The 22,887-nt window shown below is 44.7% G+C and overlaps 2 non-coding genes across 2 annotated transcripts; both read left to right on the top strand.

The window, feature by feature from the left end:
- Positions 1-3,681: 3,681 nt before the first annotated feature.
- trnai-aau (transfer RNA isoleucine (anticodon AAU)) lies at positions 3,682-3,755 on the top strand. Its single transcript has one exon. It is a non-coding gene; the product is annotated as a tRNA-Ile (tRNA).
- A 4,490-nt stretch (positions 3,756-8,245) lies between these two features.
- trnai-aau (transfer RNA isoleucine (anticodon AAU)) lies at positions 8,246-8,319 on the top strand. The gene has a single exon. It is a non-coding gene; the product is annotated as a tRNA-Ile (tRNA).
- Positions 8,320-22,887: the final 14,568 nt, after the last annotated feature.

Below are 22,887 nucleotides of genomic sequence, written 5' to 3'. Positions count from 1 at the left end.
AGGAGCCGTGAATGACGCAGGTTGTAGCCAGTGCTATGTGACAAAATATGTGGGGGGTGGGTGAACCTGAGACAAAATGGAAAACAGGGGAGAAGGGTAGCAAAGCAGGAAGTGGAAAGGAAAAAGATATTGATGGTGTGGGGAGCGAGAGAAAGAGAGACAATCAAGAAATAAGAGTTACAGAACAATGAAAAAATCACAAATAAAAAAGATAAATAAAATAATTGAAATAACATTACCTGAAGTTTTTTGAATTCAACAACTTGAGACAATTTTCTTCATTGAATTTATTTATCTTTTTTATCATTTCAGCTGCACTATCATAGAGCTCATTAGATATGGACAGCACTGAAAGCACAGTCTTCGGCCGAACTCGTCCATTCCAAACAGATATCTTCAATTGATCCAACCGCGATTGCATGCACTTGACCCATGTCTCCCCAAACCCTTCCTATTCAAATACACGTTAAGATTCCTTAAAAGTATTGGAATTATACCATCCATCACCTGCTTGTCTGGCAACTTATTCCACAAACACACCACCCTCTGCGCGCAGCCATTGCCCATCACTGCCTTTCCAATTCTCGCCCTCCCACACCTGGTTTATACCCTCTAGTTCTGCACTGCCACACTTGAGCGAAAGAAACTTATCTATTTACCCGATACATGCCCCTCATGATTGAAAAGCCTCCATAAGATCCGCTCCCAGCCTCTAACGCGCCAGGCAAAATAGTGAGTGAGTGTTCAGCCTGGAAACGTTTGCAACTGTTCCATTTTCAAATGTAGGATGTAGCATGCTGTCTGAAGCAATCATCTTCGCATCTGATCTGTCACTGACGAACGCTGCAGGAAGGCGTGATAACTTGCTAAATATGCTGTCAAACGAAGATTGCATGAGCAACGTGAGTGATTGAGGAAAACGTGCAATTGGCTTCTGAGCTGTTGCTGACACCAAAGCAACTGCGTCGTTCGGGAGCAGAAAAAATCCCACTGTTCGATTACAATTCAAATGCATTTGGCATAAGGTTCGTAGCAGTTTATAAGCAGCACATAACCCTGACTCCAGAAGTCTGTGAGTATCCAGTAGAACAGTGAGCGATCGTTGAAGGTACGTTTCTCCAGACGATATTTGTCAACATGACAAGCTGCAGCTGAGCTGGTGGCATTGCGATTGAAATTGCATGCGTCCGGACATTGTGCTTAATTTTGAATATCAGAGCAAATGGTTAAGTCGAGTAGGCGCGTTCGGAAAACTAAATGCTTTTTTTTCGTTGAAAAGCTTTGCAACGAAAGGAAGTATTTCAGACGATCGTGCGATCGACATGAAGCAGAAAATGAACAGCCGCCGCGGTTGTGAGCACCGGGAATATAGGCATTTGCTTTCGCGACTTGTCTGCGTTGGTCGGTTAGCTCAGCTGGTTAGAGCGTGGTGCTAATAACGCCAAGGTCGTGGGTTCAATCCCCGCACTGCCCATGTGAGGCGCTTCCGTCGTTAGCAGGCCTGTGTAAGTGTTCGCCGTGGCTTTTACTTTCACCGTCTGCAAGAATTTGTCACATGGTCGGTTGAGATGTGTATTCATTCGAAAGGCGACCATCGCTGTCATGGAACATCAACCCGCTGGTCCCATGCCGGATCTCAGCTGCGTTGCTATTTTTCCAAACAACGTGCTCCACCAAACCACGAAACAGGAAGCCTCACCTGCGCAATAAAACATTTGACAGGGATAGACGCACGACTTGATCGCCGTACCCATGATGACTGCTGGATGTTGTCTGCAGCAAATCAATCAGTCTCAATTGTTTTCACAAACAAATGCAAAGCATGAAATATATGCAGTATTAAGCAGACCTGGCACAGTCTCGGAGCAGAACCAGAGTTCAGGCTTCAATTCAAATCAAAGATTCGTTCATGTTATTTTCCTTGATCTCTGTTAATACTTGTCACGCGACTTCCAGAGGGAATTCATTCGCTTGCACACCTCTCATGCATCGAAGCTGGAGTTATCATGACACCAGCAATATCATAGAGCCATTAATAAAATGAAATTACTGCGGGTGCTGGAATCGGAAACCAAAAGAGAGAATGCTGGAAAGTCTCAGCAGTTCTGGCACCATCTGCAAGGAGAGAAAAGAGCTGACGTTTCGATTCTAACTGATCATTTGTTAAAGATAAAAAAGGGGGAGAATTAGGGAGCTGTTTACACCAGGCTGAGAGATGGTGAGTCAGAGCTCCAGATGCAAAGGTGATAATGAGAGTGCATGGAGAGATCTAAGGGAGATTAGGAGCCGTGAATGACGCAGGTTGTAGCCAGTGCTATGTGAGAAAATATGTGGGGGGTGGGTGAACCTGAGACAAAATGGAAAACAGGGGAGAAGGGTAGCAAAGCGGGAAGTGGAAAGGAAAAAGATATTGATGGTGTGGGGAGCGAGAGAAAGAGAGACAATCAAGAAATAAGAGTTACAGAACAATGAAAAAATCACAAATAAAAAAGATAAATAAAATAATTGAAATAACATTACCTGAAGTTTTTTGAATTCAACAACTTGAGACAATTTTCTTCATTGAATTTATTTATCTTTTTTATCATTTCAGCTGCACTATCATAGAGCTCATTAGATATGGACAGCACTGAAAGCACAGTCTTCGGCCGAACTCGTCCATTCCAAACAGATATCTTCAATTGATCCAACCGCGATTGCATGCACTTGACCCATGTCTCTCCAAACCCTTCCTATTCAAATACACGTTAAGATTCCTTAAAAGTATTGGAATTATACCATCCATCACCTGCTTGTCTGGCAACTTATTCCACAAACACACCACCCTCTGCGCGCAGCCAATGCCCATCACTGCCTTTCCAATTCTCGCCCTCCCACACCTGGTTTATACCCTCTAGTTCTGCACTGCCACACTTGAGCGAAAGAAACTTATCTATTTACCCGATACATGCCCCTCATGATTGAAAAGCCTCCATAAGATCCGCTCCCAGCCTCTGACGCGCCAGGCAAAATAGTGAGTGAGTGTTCAGCCTGGAAACGTTTGCAACTGTTCCATTTTCAAATGTAGGATGTAGCATGCTGTCTGAAGCAATCATCTTCGCATCTGATCTGTCACTGACGAACGCTGCAGGAAGGGGTGATAACTTGCTAAATATGCTGTCAAACGAAGATTGCATGAGCAACGTGAGTGATTGAGGAAAACGTGCAATTGGCTTCTGAGCTGTTGCTGACACCAAAGCAACTGCGTCGTTCGGGAGCAGAAAAAATCCCACTGTTCGATTACAATTCAAATGCATTTGGCATAAGGTTCGTAGCAGTTTATAAGCAGCACATAACCCTGACTCCAAAAGTCTGTGAGTATCCAGTAGAACAGTGAGCGATCGTTGAAGGTACGTTTCTCCAGACGATATTTGTCAACATGACAAGCTGCAGCTGAGCTGGTGGCATTGCGATTGAAATTGCATGCGTCCGGACATTGTGCTTAATTTTGAATATCAGAGCAAATGGTTAAGTCGAGTAGGCGCGTTCGGAAAACTAAATGCTTTTTTTTCGTTGAAAAGCTTTGCAACGAAAGGAAGTATTTCAGACGATCGTGCGATCGACATGAAGCAGAAAATGAACAGCCGCCGCGGTTGTGAGCACCGGGAATATAGGCATTTGCTTTCGGGACTTGACTGCGTTGGTCGGTTAGCTCAGCTGGTTAGAGCGTGGTGCTAATAACGCCAAGGTCGCGGGTTCAATCCCCGCACTGCCCATGTGAGGCGCTTCCGTCGTTAGCAGGTCTGTGTCAGTGTTCGCCGTGGCTTTTACTTTCACCGTCTGCAAGAACTTGTCACATGGTCGGTTGAGATGTGTATTCATTCGAAATGCGACCATCGCTGTCATGGAACATCAACCCGCTGGTCCCATGCCGGATCTCAGCTGCGTTGCTATTTTTCCAAACAACGTGCTCCACCAAACCACGAAACAGGAAGCCTCACCTGCGCAATAAAACATTTGACAGGGATAGACGCACGACTTAGATCGCCGTACCCATGATGACTGCTGGATGTTGTCTGCAGCAAATCAATCAGTCTCAATTGTTTTCACAAACAAATGCAAAGCATGAAATATATGCAGTATTAAGCAGACCTGGCACAGTCTCGGAGCAGAACCAGAGTTCAGGCTTCAATTCAAATCAAAGATTCGTTCATGTTATTTTCCTTGATCTCTGTTAATACTTGTCACGCGACTTCCAGAGGGAATTCATTCGCTTGCACACCTCTCATGCATCGAAGCTGGAGTTATCATGACACCAGCAATATCATAGAGCCATTAATAAAATGACATTACTGCGGGTGCTGGAATCGGAAACCAAAAGAGAGAATGCTGGAAAGTCTCAGCAGTTCTGGCACCATCTGCAAGGAGAGAAAAGAGCTGACGTTTCGATTCTAACTGATCATTTGTTAAAGATAAAAAAGGGGGAGAATTAGGGAGCTGTTTACACCAGGCTGAGGGATAGTGAGTCAGGGCTCCAGATGCAAAGGTGATAATGAGAGTGCATGGAGAGATCTAAGGGAGATTAGGAGCCGTGAATGACGCAGGTTGTAGCCAGTGCTATGTGAGAAAATATGTGGGGGGTGGGTGAACCTGAGACAAAATGGAAAACAGGGGAGAAGGGTAGCAAAGCGGGAAGTGGAAAGGAAAAAGATATTGATGGTGTGGGGAGCGAGAGAAAGAGAGACAATCAAGAAATAAGAGTTACAGAACAATGAAAAAATCACAAATAAAAAAGATAAATAAAATAATTGAAATAACATTACCTGAAGTTTTTTGAATTCAACAACTTGAGACAATTTTCTTCATTGAATTTATTTATCTTTTTTATCATTTCAGCTGCACTATCATAGAGCTCATTAGATATGGACAGCACTGAAAGCACAGTCTTCGGCCGAACTCGTCCATTCCAAACAGATATCTTCAATTGATCCAACCGCGATTGCATGCACTTGACCCATGTCTCTCCAAACCCTTCCTATTCAAATACACGTTAAGATTCCTTAAAAGTATTGGAATTATACCATCCATCACCTGCTTGTCTGGCAACTTATTCCACAAACACACCACCCTCTGCGCGCAGCCAATGCCCATCACTGCCTTTCCAATTCTCGCCCTCCCACACCTGGTTTATACCCTCTAGTTCTGCACTGCCACACTTGAGCGAAAGAAACTTATCTATTTACCCGATACATGCCCCTCATGATTGAAAAGCCTCCATAAGATCCGCTCCCAGCCTCTGACGCGCCAGGCAAAATAGTGAGTGAGTGTTCAGCCTGGAAACGTTTGCAACTGTTCCTTTTTCAAATGTAGGATGTAGCATGCTGTCTGAAGCAATCATCTTAGCATCTGATCTGTCACTGACGAACGCTGCAGGAAGGCGTGATAACTTGCTAAATATGCGATCAAACGAAGATTGCATGAGCAACGTAAGTGATTGAGGAAAACGTGCAATTGGCTTCTGAGCTGTTGCTGACACCAAAGCAACTGCGTCGTTCGGGAGCAGAAAAAATCCCACTGTTCGATTACAATTCAAATGCATTTGGCATAAGGTTCGTAGCAGTTTATAAGCAGCACATAACCCTGACTCCAAAAGTCTGTGAGTATCCAGTAGAACAGTGAGCGATCGTTGAAGGTACGTTTCTCCAGACGATATTTGTCAACATGACAAGCTGCAGCTGAGCTGGTGGCATTGCGATTGAAATTGCATGCGTCCGGACATTGTGCTTAATTTTGAATATCAGAGCAAATGGTTAAGTCGAGTAGGCGCGTTCGGAAAACTAAATGCTTTTTTTTCGTTGAAAAGCTTTGCAACGAAAGGAAGTATTTCAGACGATCGTGCGATCGACATGAAGCAGAAAATGAACAGCCGCCGCGGTTGTGAGCACCGGAAATATAGGCATTTGCTTTCGCGACTTGTCTGCGTTGGTCGGTTAGCTCCGCTGGTTAGAGCGTGGTGCTAATAACGCCAAGGTCGTGGGTTCAATCCCCGCACTGCCCATGTGAGGCGCTTCCGTCGTTAGCAGGCCTGTGTAAGTGTTCGCCGTGGCTTTTACTTTCACCGTCTGCAAGAATTTGTCACATGGTCGGTTGAGACGTGTATTCATTCGAAAAGCGACCATCGCTGTCATGGAACATCAACCCGCTGGTCCCATGCCGGATCTCAGCTGCGTTGCTATTTTTCCAAACAACGTGCTCCACCAAACCACGAAACAGGAAGCCTCACCTGCGCAATAAAACATTTGACAGGGATAGACGCACGACTTGATCGCCGTACCCATGATGACTGCTGGATGTTGTCTGCAGCAAATCAATCAGTCTCAATTGTTTTCACAAACAAATGCAAAGCATGAAATATATGCAGTATTAAGCAGACCTGGCACAGTCTCGGAGCAGAACCAGAGTTCAGGCTTCAATTCAAATCAAAGATTCGTTCATGTTATTTTCCTTGATCTCTGTTAATACTTGTCACGCGACTTCCAGAGGGAATTCATTCGCTTGCACACCTCTCATGCATCGAAGCTGGAGTTATCATGACACCAGCAATATCATAGAGCCATTAATAAAATGACATTACTGCGGGTGCTGGAATCGGAAACCAAAAGAGAGAATGCTGGAAAGTCTCAGCAGTTCTGGCACCATCTGCAAGGAGAGAAAAGAGCTGACGTTTCGATTCTAACTGATCATTTGTTAAAGATAAAAAAGGGGGAGAATTAGGGAGCTGTTTACACCAGGCTGAGAGATGGTGAGTCAGAGCTCCAGATGCAAAGGTGATAATGAGAGTGCATGGAGAGATCTAAGGGAGATTAGGAGCCGTGAATGACGCAGGTTGTAGCCAGTGCTATGTGACAAAATATGTGGGGGGTGGGTGAACCTGAGACAAAATGGAAAACAGGGGAGAAGGGTAGCAAAGCGGGAAGTGGAAAGGAAAAAGATATTGATGGTGTGGGGAGCGAGAGAAAGAGAGACAATCAAGAAATAAGAGTTACAGAACAATGAAAAAATCACAAATAAAAAAGATAAATAAAATAATTGAAATAACATTACCTGAAGTTTTTTGAATTCAACAACTTGAGACAATTTTCTTCATTGAATTTATTTATCTTTTTTTATCATTTCAGCTGCACTATCATAGAGCTCATTAGATATGGACAGCACTGAAAGCACAGTCTTCGGCCGAACTCGTCCATTCCAAACAGATATCTTCAATTGATCCAACCGCGATTGCATGCACTTGACCCATGTCTCTCCAAACCCTTCCTATTCAAATACACGTTAAGATTCCTTAAAAGTATTGGAATTATACCATCCATCACCTGCTTGTCTGGCAACTTATTCCACAAACACACCACCCTCTGCGCGCAGCCAATGCCCATCACTGCCTTTCCAATTCTCGCCCTCCCACACCTGGTTTATACCCTCTAGTTCTGCACTGCCACACTTGAGCGAAAGAAACTTATCTATTTACCCGATACATGCCCCTCATGATTGAAAAGCCTCCATAAGATCCGCTCCCAGCCTCTGACGCGCCAGGCAAAATAGTGAGTGAGTGTTCAGCCTGGAAACGTTTGCAACTGTTCCATTTTCAAATGTAGGATGTAGCATGCTGTCTGAAGCAATCATCTTCGCATCTGATCTGTCACTGACGAACGCTGCAGGAAGGGGTGATAACTTGCTAAATATGCTGTCAAACGAAGATTGCATGAGCAACGTAAGTGATTGAGGAAAACGTGCAATTGGCTTCTGAGCTGTTGCTGACACCAAAGCAACTGCGTCGTTCGGGAGCAGAAAAAATCCCACTGTTCGATTACAATTCAAATGCATTTGGCATAAGGTTCGTAGCAGTTTATCAGCAGCACATAACCCTGACTCCAAAAGTCTGTGAGTATCCAGGAGAACAGTGAGCGATCGTTGAAGGTACGTTTCTCCAGACGATATTTGTCAACATGACAAGCTGCAGCTGAGCTGGTGGCATTGCGATTGAAATTGCATGCGTCCGGACATTGTGCTTAATTTTGAATATCAGAGCAAATGGTTAAGTCGAGTAGGCGCGTTCGGAAAACTAAATGCTTTTTTTTCGTTGAAAAGCTTTGCAACGAAAGGAAGTATTTCAGACGATCGTGCGATCGACATGAAGCAGAAAATGAACAGCCGCCGCGGTTGTGAGCACCGGGAATATAGGCATTTGCTTTCGCGACTTGACTGCGTTGGTCGGTTAGCTCAGCTGGTTAGAGCGTGGTGCTAATAACGCCAAGGTCGCGGGTTCAATCCCCGCACTGCCCATGTGAGGCGCTTCCGTCGTTAGCAGGTCTGTGTCAGTGTTCGCCGTGGCTTTTACTTTCACCGTCTGCAAGAACTTGTCACATGGTCGGTTGAGATGTGTATTCATTCGAAAGGCGACCATCGCTGTCATGGAACATCAACCCGCTGGTCCCATGCCGGATCTCAGCTGCGTTGCTATTTTTCCAAACAACGTGCTCCACCAAACCACGAAACAGGAAGCCTCACCTGCGCAATAAAACATTTGACAGGGATAGACGCACGACTTGATCGCCGTACCCATGATGACTGCTGGATGTTGTCTGCAGCAAATCAATCAGTCTCAATTGTTTTCACAAACAAATGCAAAGCATGAAATATATGCAGTATTAAGCAGACCTGGCACAGTCTCGGAGCAGAACCAGAGTTCAGGCTTCAATTCAAATCAAAGATTCGTTCATGTTATTTTCCTTGATCTCTGTTAATACTTGTCACGCGACTTCCAGAGGGAATTCATTCGCTTGCACACCTCTCATGCATCGAAGCTGGAGTTATCATGACACCAGCAATATCATAGAGCCATTAATAAAATGACATTACTGCGGGTGCTGGAATCGGAAACCAAAAGAGAGAATGCTGGAAAGTCTCAGCAGTTCTGGCACCATCTGCAAGGAGAGAAAAGAGCTGACGTTTCGATTCTAACTGATCATTTGTTAAAGATAAAAAAGGGGGAGAATTAGGGAGCTGTTTACACCAGGCTGAGGGATAGTGAGTCAGGGCTCCAGATGCAAAGGTGATAATGAGAGTGCATGGAGAGATCTAAGGGAGATTAGGAGCCGTGAATGACGCAGGTTGTAGCCAGTGCTATGTGAGAAAATATGTGGGGGGTGGGTGAACCTGAGACAAAATGGAAAACAGGGGAGAAGGGTAGCAAAGCGGGAAGTGGAAAGGAAAAAGATATTGATGGTGTGGGGAGCGAGAGAAAGAGAGACAATCAAGAAATAAGAGTTACAGAACAATGAAAAAATCACAAATAAAAAAGATAAATAAAATAATTGAAATAACATTACCTGAAGTTTTTTGAATTCAACAACTTGAGACAATTTTCTTCATTGAATTTATTTATCTTTTTTATCATTTCAGCTGCACTATCATAGAGCTCATTAGATATGGACAGCACTGAAAGCACAGTCTTCGGCCGAACTCGTCCATTCCAAACAGATATCTTCAATTGATCCAACCGCGATTGCATGCACTTGACCCATGTCTCTCCAAACCCTTCCTATTCAAATACACGTTAAGATTCCTTAAAAGTATTGGAATTATACCATCCATCACCTGCTTGTCTGGCAACTTATTCCACAAACACACCACCCTCTGCGCGCAGCCAATGCCCATCACTGCCTTTCCAATTCTCGCCCTCCCACACCTGGTTTATACCCTCTAGTTCTGCACTGCCACACTTGAGCGAAAGAAACTTATCTATTTACCCGATACATGCCCCTCATGATTGAAAAGCCTCCATAAGATCCGCTCCCAGCCTCTGACGCGCCAGGCAAAATAGTGAGTGAGTGTTCAGCCTGGAAACGTTTGCAACTGTTCCTTTTTCAAATGTAGGATGTAGCATGCTGTCTGAAGCAATCATCTTAGCATCTGATCTGTCACTGACGAACGCTGCAGGAAGGCGTGATAACTTGCTAAATATGCGGTCAAACGAAGATTGCATGAGCAACGTAAGTGATTGAGGAAAACGTGCAATTGGCTTCTGAGCTGTTGCTGACACCAAAGCAACTGCGTCGTTCGGGAGCAGAAAAAATCCCACTGTTCGATTACAATTCAAATGCATTTGGCATAAGGTTCGTAGCAGTTTATAAGCAGCACATAACCCTGACTCCAAAAGTCTGTGAGTATCCAGTAGAACAGTGAGCGATCGTTGAAGGTACGTTTCTCCAGACGATATTTGTCAACATGACAAGCTGCAGCTGAGCTGGTGGCATTGCGATTGAAATTGCATGCGTCCGGACATTGTGCTTAATTTTGAATATCAGAGCAAATGGTTAAGTCGAGTAGGCGCGTTCGGAAAACTAAATGCTTTTTTTTCGTTGAAAAGCTTTGCAACGAAAGGAAGTATTTCAGACGATCGTGCGATCGACATGAAGCAGAAAATGAACAGCCGCCGCGGTTGTGAGCACCGGAAATATAGGCATTTGCTTTCGCGACTTGTCTGCGTTGGTCGGTTAGCTCCGCTGGTTAGAGCGTGGTGCTAATAACGCCAAGGTCGTGGGTTCAATCCCCGCACTGCCCATGTGAGGCGCTTCCGTCGTTAGCAGGCCTGTGTAAGTGTTCGCCGTGGCTTTTACTTTCACCGTCTGCAAGAATTTGTCACATGGTCGGTTGAGACGTGTATTCATTCGAAAAGCGACCATCGCTGTCATGGAACATCAACCCGCTGGTCCCATGCCGGATCTCAGCTGCGTTGCTATTTTTCCAAACAACGTGCTCCACCAAACCACGAAACAGGAAGCCTCACCTGCGCAATAAAACATTTGACAGGGATAGACGCACGACTTGATCGCCGTACCCATGATGACTGCTGGATGTTGTCTGCAGCAAATCAATCAGTCTCAATTGTTTTCACAAACAAATGCAAAGCATGAAATATATGCAGTATTAAGCAGACCTGGCACAGTCTCGGAGCAGAACCAGAGTTCAGGCTTCAATTCAAATCAAAGATTCGTTCATGTTATTTTCCTTGATCTCTGTTAATACTTGTCACGCGACTTCCAGAGGGAATTCATTCGCTTGCACACCTCTCATGCATCGAAGCTGGAGTTATCATGACACCAGCAATATCATAGAGCCATTAATAAAATGACATTACTGCGGGTGCTGGAATCGGAAACCAAAAGAGAGAATGCTGGAAAGTCTCAGCAGTTCTGGCACCATCTGCAAGGAGAGAAAAGAGCTGACGTTTCGATTCTAACTGATCATTTGTTAAAGATAAAAAAGGGGGAGAATTAGGGAGCTGTTTACACCAGGCTGAGAGATGGTGAGTCAGAGCTCCAGATGCAAAGGTGATAATGAGAGTGCATGGAGAGATCTAAGGGAGATTAGGAGCCGTGAATGACGCAGGTTGTAGCCAGTGCTATGTGACAAAATATGTGGGGGGTGGGTGAACCTGAGACAAAATGGAAAACAGGGGAGAAGGGTAGCAAAGCGGGAAGTGGAAAGGAAAAAGATATTGATGGTGTGGGGAGCGAGAGAAAGAGAGACAATCAAGAAATAAGAGTTACAGAACAATGAAAAAATCACAAATAAAAAAGATAAATAAAATAATTGAAATAACATTACCTGAAGTTTTTTGAATTCAACAACTTGAGACAATTTTCTTCATTGAATTTATTTATCTTTTTTTATCATTTCAGCTGCACTATCATAGAGCTCATTAGATATGGACAGCACTGAAAGCACAGTCTTCGGCCGAACTCGTCCATTCCAAACAGATATCTTCAATTGATCCAACCGCGATTGCATGCACTTGACCCATGTCTCTCCAAACCCTTCCTATTCAAATACACGTTAAGATTCCTTAAAAGTATTGGAATTATACCATCCATCACCTGCTTGTCTGGCAACTTATTCCACAAACACACCACCCTCTGCGCGCAGCCAATGCCCATCACTGCCTTTCCAATTCTCGCCCTCCCACACCTGGTTTATACCCTCTAGTTCTGCACTGCCACACTTGAGCGAAAGAAACTTATCTATTTACCCGATACATGCCCCTCATGATTGAAAAGCCTCCATAAGATCCGCTCCCAGCCTCTGACGCGCCAGGCAAAATAGTGAGTGAGTGTTCAGCCTGGAAACGTTTGCAACTGTTCCATTTTCAAATGTAGGATGTAGCATGCTGTCTGAAGCAATCATCTTCGCATCTGATCTGTCACTGACGAACGCTGCAGGAAGGGGTGATAACTTGCTAAATATGCTGTCAAACGAAGATTGCATGAGCAACGTAAGTGATTGAGGAAAACGTGCAATTGGCTTCTGAGCTGTTGCTGACACCAAAGCAACTGCGTCGTTCGGGAGCAGAAAAAATCCCACTGTTCGATTACAATTCAAATGCATTTGGCATAAGGTTCGTAGCAGTTTATCAGCAGCACATAACCCTGACTCCAAAAGTCTGTGAGTATCCAGGAGAACAGTGAGCGATCGTTGAAGGTACGTTTCTCCAGACGATATTTGACAACATGACAAGCTGCAGCTGAGCTGGTGGCATTGCGATTGAAATTGCATGCGTCCGGACATTGTGCTTAATTTTGAATATCAGAGCAAATGGTTAAGTCGAGTAGGCGCGTTCGGAAAACTAAATGCTTTTTTTTCGTTGAAAAGCTTTGCAACGAAAGGAAGTATTTCAGACGATCGTGCGATCGACATGAAGCAGAAAATGAACAGCCGCCGCGGTTGTGAGCACCGGGAATATAGGCATTTGCTTTCGGGCTTGACTGCGTTGGTCGGTTAGCTCAGCTGGTTTGAGCGTGGTGCTAATAACGCCAAGGTCGCGGGTTCAATCCCCGCACTGCCCATGTGAGGCGCTTCCGTCGTTAGCAGGTCTGTGTCAGTGTTCGCCGTGGCTTTTACTTTCACCGTCTGCAAGAACTTGTCACATGGTCGGTTGAGATGTGTATTCATTCGAAAGGCGACCATCGCTGTCATGGAACATCAACCCGCTGGTCCCATGCCGGATCTCAGCTGCGTTGCTATTTTTCCAAACAACGTGCTCCACCAAACCACGAAACAGGAAGCCTCACCTGCGCAATAAAACATTTGACAGGGATAGACGCACGACTTGATCGCCGTACCCATGATGACTGCTGGATGTTGTCTGCAGCAAATCAATCAGTCTCAATTGTTTTCACAAACAAATGCAAAGCATGAAATATATGCAGTATTAAGCAGACCTGGCACAGTCTCGGAGCAGAACCAGAGTTCAGGCTTCAATTCAAATCAAAGATTCGTTCATGTTATTTTCCTTGATCTCTGTTAATACTTGTCACGCGACTTCCAGAGGGAATTCATTCGCTTGCACACCTCTCATGCATCGAAGCTGGAGTTATCATGACACCAGCAATATCATAGAGCCATTAATAAAATGACATTACTGCGGGTGCTGGAATCGGAAACCAAAAGAGAGAATGCTGGAAAGTCTCAGCAGTTCTGGCACCATCTGCAAGGAGAGAAAAGAGCTGACGTTTCGATTCTAACTGATCATTTGTTAAAGATAAAAAAGGGGGAGAATTAGGGAGCTGTTTACACCAGGCTGAGGGATAGTGAGTCAGGGCTCCAGATGCAAAGGTGATAATGAGAGTGCATGGAGAGATCTAAGGGAGATTAGGAGCCGTGAATGACGCAGGTTGTAGCCAGTGCTATGTGAGAAAATATGTGGGGGGTGGGTGAACCTGAGACAAAATGGAAAACAGGGGAGAAGGGTAGCAAAGCGGGAAGTGGAAAGGAAAAAGATATTGATGGTGTGGGGAGCGAGAGAAAGAGAGACAATCAAGAAATAAGAGTTACAGAACAATGAAAAAATCACAAATAAAAAAGATAAATAAAATAATTGAAATAACATTACCTGAAGTTTTTTGAATTCAACAACTTGAGACAATTTTCTTCATTGAATTTATTTATCTTTTTTATCATTTCAGCTGCACTATCATAGAGCTCATTAGATATGGACAGCACTGAAAGCACAGTCTTCGGCCGAACTCGTCCATTCCAAACAGATATCTTCAATTGATCCAACCGCGATTGCATGCACTTGACCCATGTCTCTCCAAACCCTTCCTATTCAAATACACGTTAAGATTCCTTAAAAGTATTGGAATTATACCATCCATCACCTGCTTGTCTGGCAACTTATTCCACAAACACACCACCCTCTGCGCGCAGCCAATGCCCATCACTGCCTTTCCAATTCTCGCCCTCCCACACCTGGTTTATACCCTCTAGTTCTGCACTGCCACACTTGAGCGAAAGAAACTTATCTATTTACCCGATACATGCCCCTCATGATTGAAAAGCCTCCATAAGATCCGCTCCCAGCCTCTGACGCGCCAGGCAAAATAGTGAGTGAGTGTTCAGCCTGGAAACGTTTGCAACTGTTCCATTTTCAAATGTAGGATGTAGCATGCTGTCTGAAGCAATCATCTTAGCATCTGATCTGTCACTGACGAACGCTGCAGGAAGGCGTGATAACTTGCTAAATATGCTGTCAAACGAAGATTGCATGAGCAACGTAAGTGATTGAGGAAAACGTGCATTGGCTTCTGAGCTGTTGCTGACACCAAAGCAACTGCGTCGTTCGGGAGCAGAAAAAATCCCACTGTTCGATTACAATTCAAATGCATTTGGCATAAGGTTCGTAGCAGTTTATCAGCAGCACATAACCCTGACTCCAAAAGTCTGTGAGTATCCAGGAGAACAGTGAGCGATCGTTGAAGGTACGTTTCTCCAGACGATATTTGTCAACATGACAAGCTGCAGCTGAGCTGGTGGCATTGCGATTGAAATTGCATGCGTCCGGACATTGTGCTTAATTTTGAATATCAGAGCAAATGGTTAAGTCGAGTAGGCGCGTTCGGAAAACTAAATGCTTTTTTTTCGTTGAAAAGCTTTGCAACGAAAGGAAGTATTTCAGACGATCGTGCGATCGACATGAAGCAGAAAATGAACAGCCGCCGCGGTTGTGAGCACCGGGAATATAGGCATTTGCTTTCGCGACTTGTCTGCGTTGGTCGGTTAGCTCAGCTGGTTAGAGCGTGGTGCTAATAACGCCAAGGTCGTGGGTTCAATCCCCGCACTGCCCATGTGAGGCGCTTCCGTCGTTAGCAGGCCTGTGTAAGTGTTCGCCGTGGCTTTTACTTTCACCGTCTGCAAGAATTTGTCACATGGTCGGTTGAGATGTGTATTCATTCGAAAAGCGACCATCGCTGTCATGGAACATCAACCCGCTGGTCCCATGCCGGATCTCAGCTGCGTTGGTATTTTTCCAAACAACGTGCTCCACCAAACCACGAAACAGGAAGCCTCACCTGCGCAATAAAACATTTGACAGGGATAGATGCACGACTTGATCGCCGTACCCATGATGACTGCTGGATGTTGTCTGCAGCAAATCAATCAGTCTCAATTGTTTTCACAAACAAATGCAAAGCATGAAATATATGCAGTATTAAGCAGACCTGGCACAGTCTCGGAGCAGAACCAGAGTTCAGGCTTCAATTCAAATCAAAGATTCGTTCATGTTATTTTCCTTGATCTCTGTTAATACTTGTCACGCGACTTCCAGAGGGAATTCATTCGCTTGCACACCTCTCATGCATCGAAGCTGGAGTTATCATGACACCAGCAATATCATAGAGCCATTAATAAAATGAAATTACTGCGGGTGCTGGAATCGGAAACCAAAAGAGAGAATGCTGGAAAGTCTCAGCAGTTCTGGCACCATCTGCAAGGAGAGAAAAGAGCGGACGTTTCGATTCTAACTGATCATTTGTTAAAGATAAAAAAGGGGGAGAATTAGGGAGCTGTTTACACCAGGCTGAGGGATAGTGAGTCAGGGCTCCAGATGCAAAGGTGATAATGAGAGTGCATGGAGAGATCTAAGGGAGATTAGGAGCCGTGAATGACGCAGGTTGTAGCCAGTGCTATGTGAGAAAATATGTGGGGGGTGGGTGAACCTGAGACAAAATGGAAAACAGGGGAGAAGGGTAGCAAAGCGGGAAGTGGAAAGGAAAAAGATATTGATGGTGTGGGGAGCGAGAGAAAGAGAGACAATCAAGAAATAAGAGTTACAGAACAATGAAAAAATCACAAATAAAAAAGATAAATAAAATAATTGAAATAACATTACCTGAAGTTTTTTGAATTCAACAACTTGAGACAATTTTCTTCATTGAATTTATTTATCTTTTTTATCATTTCAGCTGCACTATCATAGAGCTCATTAGATATGGACAGCACTGAAAGCACAGTCTTCGGCCGAACTCGTCCATTCCAAACAGATATCTTCAATTGATCCAACCGCGATTGCATGCACTTGACCCATGTCTCTCCAAACCCTTCCTATTCAAATACACGTTAAGATTCCTTAAAAGTATTGGAATTATACCATCCATCACCTGCTTGTCTGGCAACTTATTCCACAAACACACCACCCTCTGCGCGCAGCCAATGCCCATCACTGCCTTTCCAATTCTCGCCCTCCCACACCTGGTTTATACCCTCTAGTTCTGCACTGCCACACTTGAGCGAAAGAAACTTATCTATTTACCCGATACATGCCCCTCATGATTGAAAAGCCTCCATAAGATCCGCTCCCAGTCTCTGACGCGCCAGGCAAAATAGTGAGTGAGTGTTCAGCCTGGAAACGTTTGCAACTGTTCCTTTTTCAAATGTAGGATGTAGCATGCTGTCTGAAGCAATCATCTTAGCATCTGATCTGTCACTGACGAACGCTGCAGGAAGGCGTGATAACTTGCTAAATATGCGGTCAAACGAAGATTGCATGAGCAACGTAAGTGATTGAGGAAAACGTGCAATTGGCTTCTGAGCTGTTGCTGACACCAAAGCAACTGCGTCGTTCGGGAGCAGAAAAAATCCCACTGTTCGATTACAATTCAAATGCATTTGGCATAAGGTTCGTAGCAGTTTATAACCAGCACATAACCCTGACTCCAAAAGTCTGTGAGTATCCAGGAGAACAGTGAGCGATCGTTGAAGGTACGTTTCTCCAGACGATATTTGTCAACATGACAAGCTGCAGCTGAGCTGGTGGCATTGCGATTGAAATTGCATGCGTCCGGACATTGTGCTTAATTTTGAATATCAGAGCAAATGGTTAAGTCGAGTAGGCGCGTTCGGAAAACTAAATGCTTTTTTTTCGTTGAAAAGCTTTGCAACGAAAGGAAGTATTTCAGACGATCGTGCGATCGACATGAAGCAGAAAATGAACAGCCGCCGCGGTTGTGAGCACCGGGAATATAGGCATTTGCTTTCGCGACTTGTCTGCGTTGGTCGGTTAGCTCAGCTGGTTAGAGCGTGGTGCTAATAACGCCAAGGTCGTGGGTTCAATCCCCGCACTGCCCATGTGAGGCGCTTCCGTCGTTAGCAGGCCTGTGTAAGTGTTCGCCGTGGCTTTTACTTTCACCGTCTGCAAGAATTTGTCACATGGTCGGTTGAGATGTGTATTCATTCGAAAAGCGACCATCGCTGTCATGGAACATCAACCCGCTGGTCCCATGCCGGATCTCAGCTGCGTTGGTATTTTTCCAAACAACGTGCTCCACCAAACCACGAAACAGGAAGCCTCACCTGCGCAATAAAACATTTGACAGGGATAGACGCACGACTTGATCGCCGTACCCATGATGACTGCTGGATGTTGTCTGCAGCAAATCAATCAGTCTCAATTGTTTTCACAAACAAATGCAAAGCATGAAATATATGCAGTATTAAGCAGACCTGGCACAGTCTCGGAGCAGAACCAGAGTTCAGGCTTCAATTCAAATCAAAGATTCGTTCATGTTATTTTCCTTGATCTCTGTTAATACTTGTCACGCGACTTCCAGAGGGAATTCATTCGCTTGCACACCTCTCATGCATCGAAGCTGGAGTTATCATGACACCAGCAATATCATAGAGCCATTAATAAAATGAAATTACTGCGGGTGCTGGAATCGGAAACCAAAAGAGAGAATGCTGGAAAGTCTCAGCAGTTCTGGCACCATCTGCAAGGAGAGAAAAGAGCTGACGTTTCGATTCTAACTGATCATTTGTTAAAGATAAAAAAGGGGGAGAATTAGGGAGCTGTTTACACCAGGCTGAGAGATGGTGAGTCAGAGCTCCAGATGCAAAGGTGATAATGAGAGTGCATGGAGAGATCTAAGGGAGATTAGGAGCCGTGAATGACGCAGGTTGTAGCCAGTGCTATGTGAGAAAATATGTGGGGGGTGGGTGAACCTGAGACAAAATGGAAAACAGGGGAGAAGGGTAGCAAAGCGGGAAGTGGAAAGGAAAAAGATATTGATGGTGTGGGGAGCGAGAGAAAGAGAGACAATCAAGAAATAAGAGTTACAGAACAATGAAAAAATCACAAATAAAAAAGATAAATAAAATAATTGAAATAACATTACCTGAAGTTTTTTGAATTCAACAACTTGAGACAATTTTCTTCATTGAATTTATTTATCTCTTTTATCATTTCAGCTGCACTATCATAGAGCTCATTAGATATGGACAGCACTGAAAGCACAGTCTTCGGCCGAACTCGTCCATTCCAAACAGATATCTTCAATTGATCCAACCGCGATTGCATGCACTTGACCCATGTCTCTCCAAACCCTTCCTATTCAAATACACGTTAAGATTCCTTAAAAGTATTGGAATTATACCATCCATCACCTGCTTGTCTGGCAACTTATTCCACAAACACACCACCCTCTGCGCGCAGCCAATGCCCATCACTGCCTTTCCAATTCTCGCCCTCCCACACCTGGTTTATACCCTCTAGTTCTGCACTGCCACACTTGAGCGAAAGAAACTTATCTATTTACCCGATACATGCCCCTCATGATTGAAAAGCCTCCATAAGATCCGCTCCCAGCCTCTGACGCGCCAGGCAAAATAGTGAGTGAGTGTTCAGCCTGGAAACGTTTGCAACTGTTCCATTTTCAAATGTAGGATGTAGCATGCTGTCTGAAGCAATCATCTTAGCATCTGATCTGTCACTGACGAACGCTGCAGGAAGGGGTGATAACTTGCTAAATATGCTGTCAAACGAAGATTGCATGAGCAACGTAAGTGATTGAGGAAAACGTGCAATTGGCTTCTGAGCTGTTGCTGACACCAAAGCAACTGCGTCGTTCGGGAGCAGAAAAAATCCCACTGTTCGATTACAATTCAAATGCATTTGGCATAAGGTTCGTAGCAGTTTATCAGCAGCACATAACCCTGACTCCAAAAGTCTGTGAGTATCCAGGAGAACAGTGAGCGATCGTTGAAGGTACGTTTCTCCAGACGATATTTGACAACATGACAAGCTGCAGCTGAGCTGGTGGCATTGCGATTGAAATTGCATGCGTCCGGACATTGTGCTTAATTTTGAATATCAGAGCAAATGGTTAAGTCGAGTAGGCGCGTTCGCAAAACTAAATGCTTTTTTTTCGTTGAAAAGCTTTGCAACGAAAGGAAGTATTTCAGACGATCGTGCGATCGACATGAAGCAGAAAATGAACAGCCGCCGCGGTTGTGAGCACCGGGAATATAGGCATTTGCTTTCGCGACTTGACTGCGTTGGTCGGTTAGCTCAGCTGGTTAGAGCGTGGTGCTAATAACGCCAAGGTCGCGGGTTCAACCCCCGCACTGCCAATGTGAGGCGCTTCCGTCGTTAGCAGGTCTGTGTCAGTGTTCGCCGTGGCTTTTACTTTCACCGTCTGCAAGAATTTGTCACATGGTCGGTTGAGATGTGTATTCATTCGAAAAGCGACCATCGCTGTCATGGAACATCAACCCGCTGGTCCCATGCCGGATCTCAGCTGCGTTGCTATTTTTCCAAACAACGTGCTCCACCAAACCACGAAACAGGAAGCCTCACCTGCGCAATAAAACATTTGACAGGGATAGACGCACGACTTGATCGCCGTACCCATGATGACTGCTGGATGTTGTCTGCAGCAAATCAATCAGTCTCAATTGTTTTCACAAACAAATGCAAAGCATGAAATATATGCAGTATTAAGCAGACCTGGCACAGTCTCGGAGCAGAACCAGAGTTCAGGCTTCAATTCAAATCAAAGATTCGTTCATGTTATTTTCCTTGATCTCTGTTAATACTTGTCACGCGACTTCCAGAGGGAATTCATTCGCTTGCACACCTCTCATGCATCGAAGCTGGAGTTATCATGACACCAGCAATATCATAGAGCCATTAATAAAATGAAATTACTGCGGGTGCTGGAATCGGAAACCAAAAGAGAGAATGCTGGAAAGTCTCAGCAGTTCTGGCACCATCTGCAAGGAGAGAAAAGAGCTGACGTTTCGATTCTAACTGATCATTTGTTAAAGATAAAAAAGGGGGAGAATTAGGGAGCTGTTTACACCAGGCTGAGAGATGGTGAGTCAGAGCTCCAGATGCAAAGGTGATAATGAGAGTGCATGGAGAGATCTAAGGGAGATTAGGAGCCGTGAATGACGCAGGTTGTAGCCAGTGCTATGTGAGAAAATATGTGGGGGGTGGGTGAACCTGAGACAAAATGGAAAACAGGGGAGAAGGGTAGCAAAGCGGGAAGTGGAAAGGAAAAAGATATTGATGGTGTGGGGAGCGAGAGAAAGAGAGACAATCAAGAAATAAGAGTTACAGAACAATGAAAAAATCACAAATAAAAAAGATAAATAAAATAATTGAAATAACATTACCTGAAGTTTTTTGAATTCAACAACTTGAGACAATTTTCTTCATTGAATTTATTTATCTTTTTTATCATTTCAGCTGCACTATCATAGAGCTCATTAGATATGGACAGCACTGAAAGCACAGTCTTCGGCCGAACTCGTCCATTCCAAACAGATATCTTCAATTGATCCAACCGCGATTGCATGCACTTGACCCATGTCTCTCCAAACCCTTCCTATTCAAATACACGTTAAGATTCCTTAAAAGTATTGGAATTATACCATCCATCACCTGCTTGTCTGGCAACTTATTCCACAAACACACCACCCTCTGCGCGCAGCCAATGCCCATCACTGCCTTTCCAATTCTCGCCCTCCCACACCTGGTTTATACCCTCTAGTTCTGCACTGCCACACTTGAGCGAAAGAAACTTATCTATTTACCCGATACATGCCCCTCATGATTGAAAAGCCTCCATAAGATCCGCTCCCAGCCTCTGACGCGCCAGGCAAAATAGTGAGTGAGTGTTCAGCCTGGAAACGTTTGCAACTGTTCCATTTTCAAATGTAGGATGTAGCATGCTGTCTGAAGCAATCATCTTAGCATCTGATCTGTCACTGACGAACGCTGCAGGAAGGGGTGATAACTTGCTAAATATGCTGTCAAACGAAGATTGCATGAGCAACGTAAGTGATTGAGGAAAACGTGCAATTGGCTTCTGAGCTGTTGCTGACACCAAAGCAACTGCGTCGTTCGGGAGCAGAAAAAATCCCACTGTTCGATTACAATTCAAATGCATTTGGCATAAGGTTCGTAGCAGTTTATCAGCAGCACATAACCCTGACTCCAAAAGTCTGTGAGTATCCAGGAGAACAGTGAGCGATCGTTGAAGGTACGTTTCTCCAGACGATATTTGACAACATGACAAGCTGCAGCTGAGCTGGTGGCATTGCGATTGAAATTGCATGCGTCCGGACATTGTGCTTAATTTTGAATATCAGAGCAAATGGTTAAGTCGAGTAGGCGCGTTCGCAAAACTAAATGCTTTTTTTTCGTTGAAAAGCTTTGCAACGAAAGGAAGTATTTCAGACGATCGTGCGATCGACATGAAGCAGAAAATGAACAGCCGCCGCGGTTGTGAGCACCGGGAATATAGGCATTTGCTTTCGCGACTTGACTGCGTTGGTCGGTTAGCTCAGCTGGTTAGAGCGTGGTGCTAATAACGCCAAGGTCGCGGGTTCAACCCCCGCACTGCCAATGTGAGGCGCTTCCGTCGTTAGCAGGTCTGTGTCAGTGTTCGCCGTGGCTTTTACTTTCACCGTCTGCAAGAATTTGTCACATGGTCGGTTGAGATGTGTATTCATTCGAAAAGCGACCATCGCTGTCATGGAACATCAACCCGCTGGTCCCATGCCGGATCTCAGCTGCGTTGCTATTTTTCCAAACAACGTGCTCCACCAAACCACGAAACAGGAAGCCTCACCTGCGCAATAAAACATTTGACAGGGATAGACGCACGACTTGATCGCCGTACCCATGATGACTGCTGGATGTTGTCTGCAGCAAATCAATCAGTCTCAATTGTTTTCACAAACAAATGCAAAGCATGAAATATATGCAGTATTAAGCAGACCTGGCACAGTCTCGGAGCAGAACCAGAGTTCAGGCTTCAATTCAAATCAAAGATTCGTTCATGTTATTTTCCTTGATCTCTGTTAATACTTGTCACGCGACTTCCAGAGGGAATTCATTCGCTTGCACACCTCTCATGCATCGAAGCTGGAGTTATCATGACACCAGCAATATCATAGAGCCATTAATAAAATGAAATTACTGCGGGTGCTGGAATCGGAAACCAAAAGAGAGAATGCTGGAAAGTCTCAGCAGTTCTGGCACCATCTGCAAGGAGAGAAAAGAGCTGACGTTTCGATTCTAACTGATCATTTGTTAAAGATAAAAAAGGGGGAGAATTAGGGAGCTGTTTACACCAGGCTGAGAGATGGTGAGTCAGAGCTCCAGATGCAAAGGTGATAATGAGAGTGCATGGAGAGATCTAAGGGAGATTAGGAGCCGTGAATGACGCAGGTTGTAGCCAGTGCTATGTGAGAAAATATGTGGGGGGTGGGTGAACCTGAGACAAA

This window comes from Chiloscyllium plagiosum, unplaced genomic scaffold (genome assembly GCF_037043375.1).
Source record: "Chiloscyllium plagiosum isolate Xiang-an unplaced genomic scaffold, Cpla_swu_hap1 HiC_scaffold_52, whole genome shotgun sequence".
Taxonomy (NCBI): Eukaryota; Metazoa; Chordata; class Chondrichthyes; order Orectolobiformes; family Hemiscylliidae; genus Chiloscyllium; species Chiloscyllium plagiosum.
The sequence above is the reverse complement of the archived record's forward strand: the minus strand, read 5'-3'. Positions and strand labels throughout refer to the sequence as shown.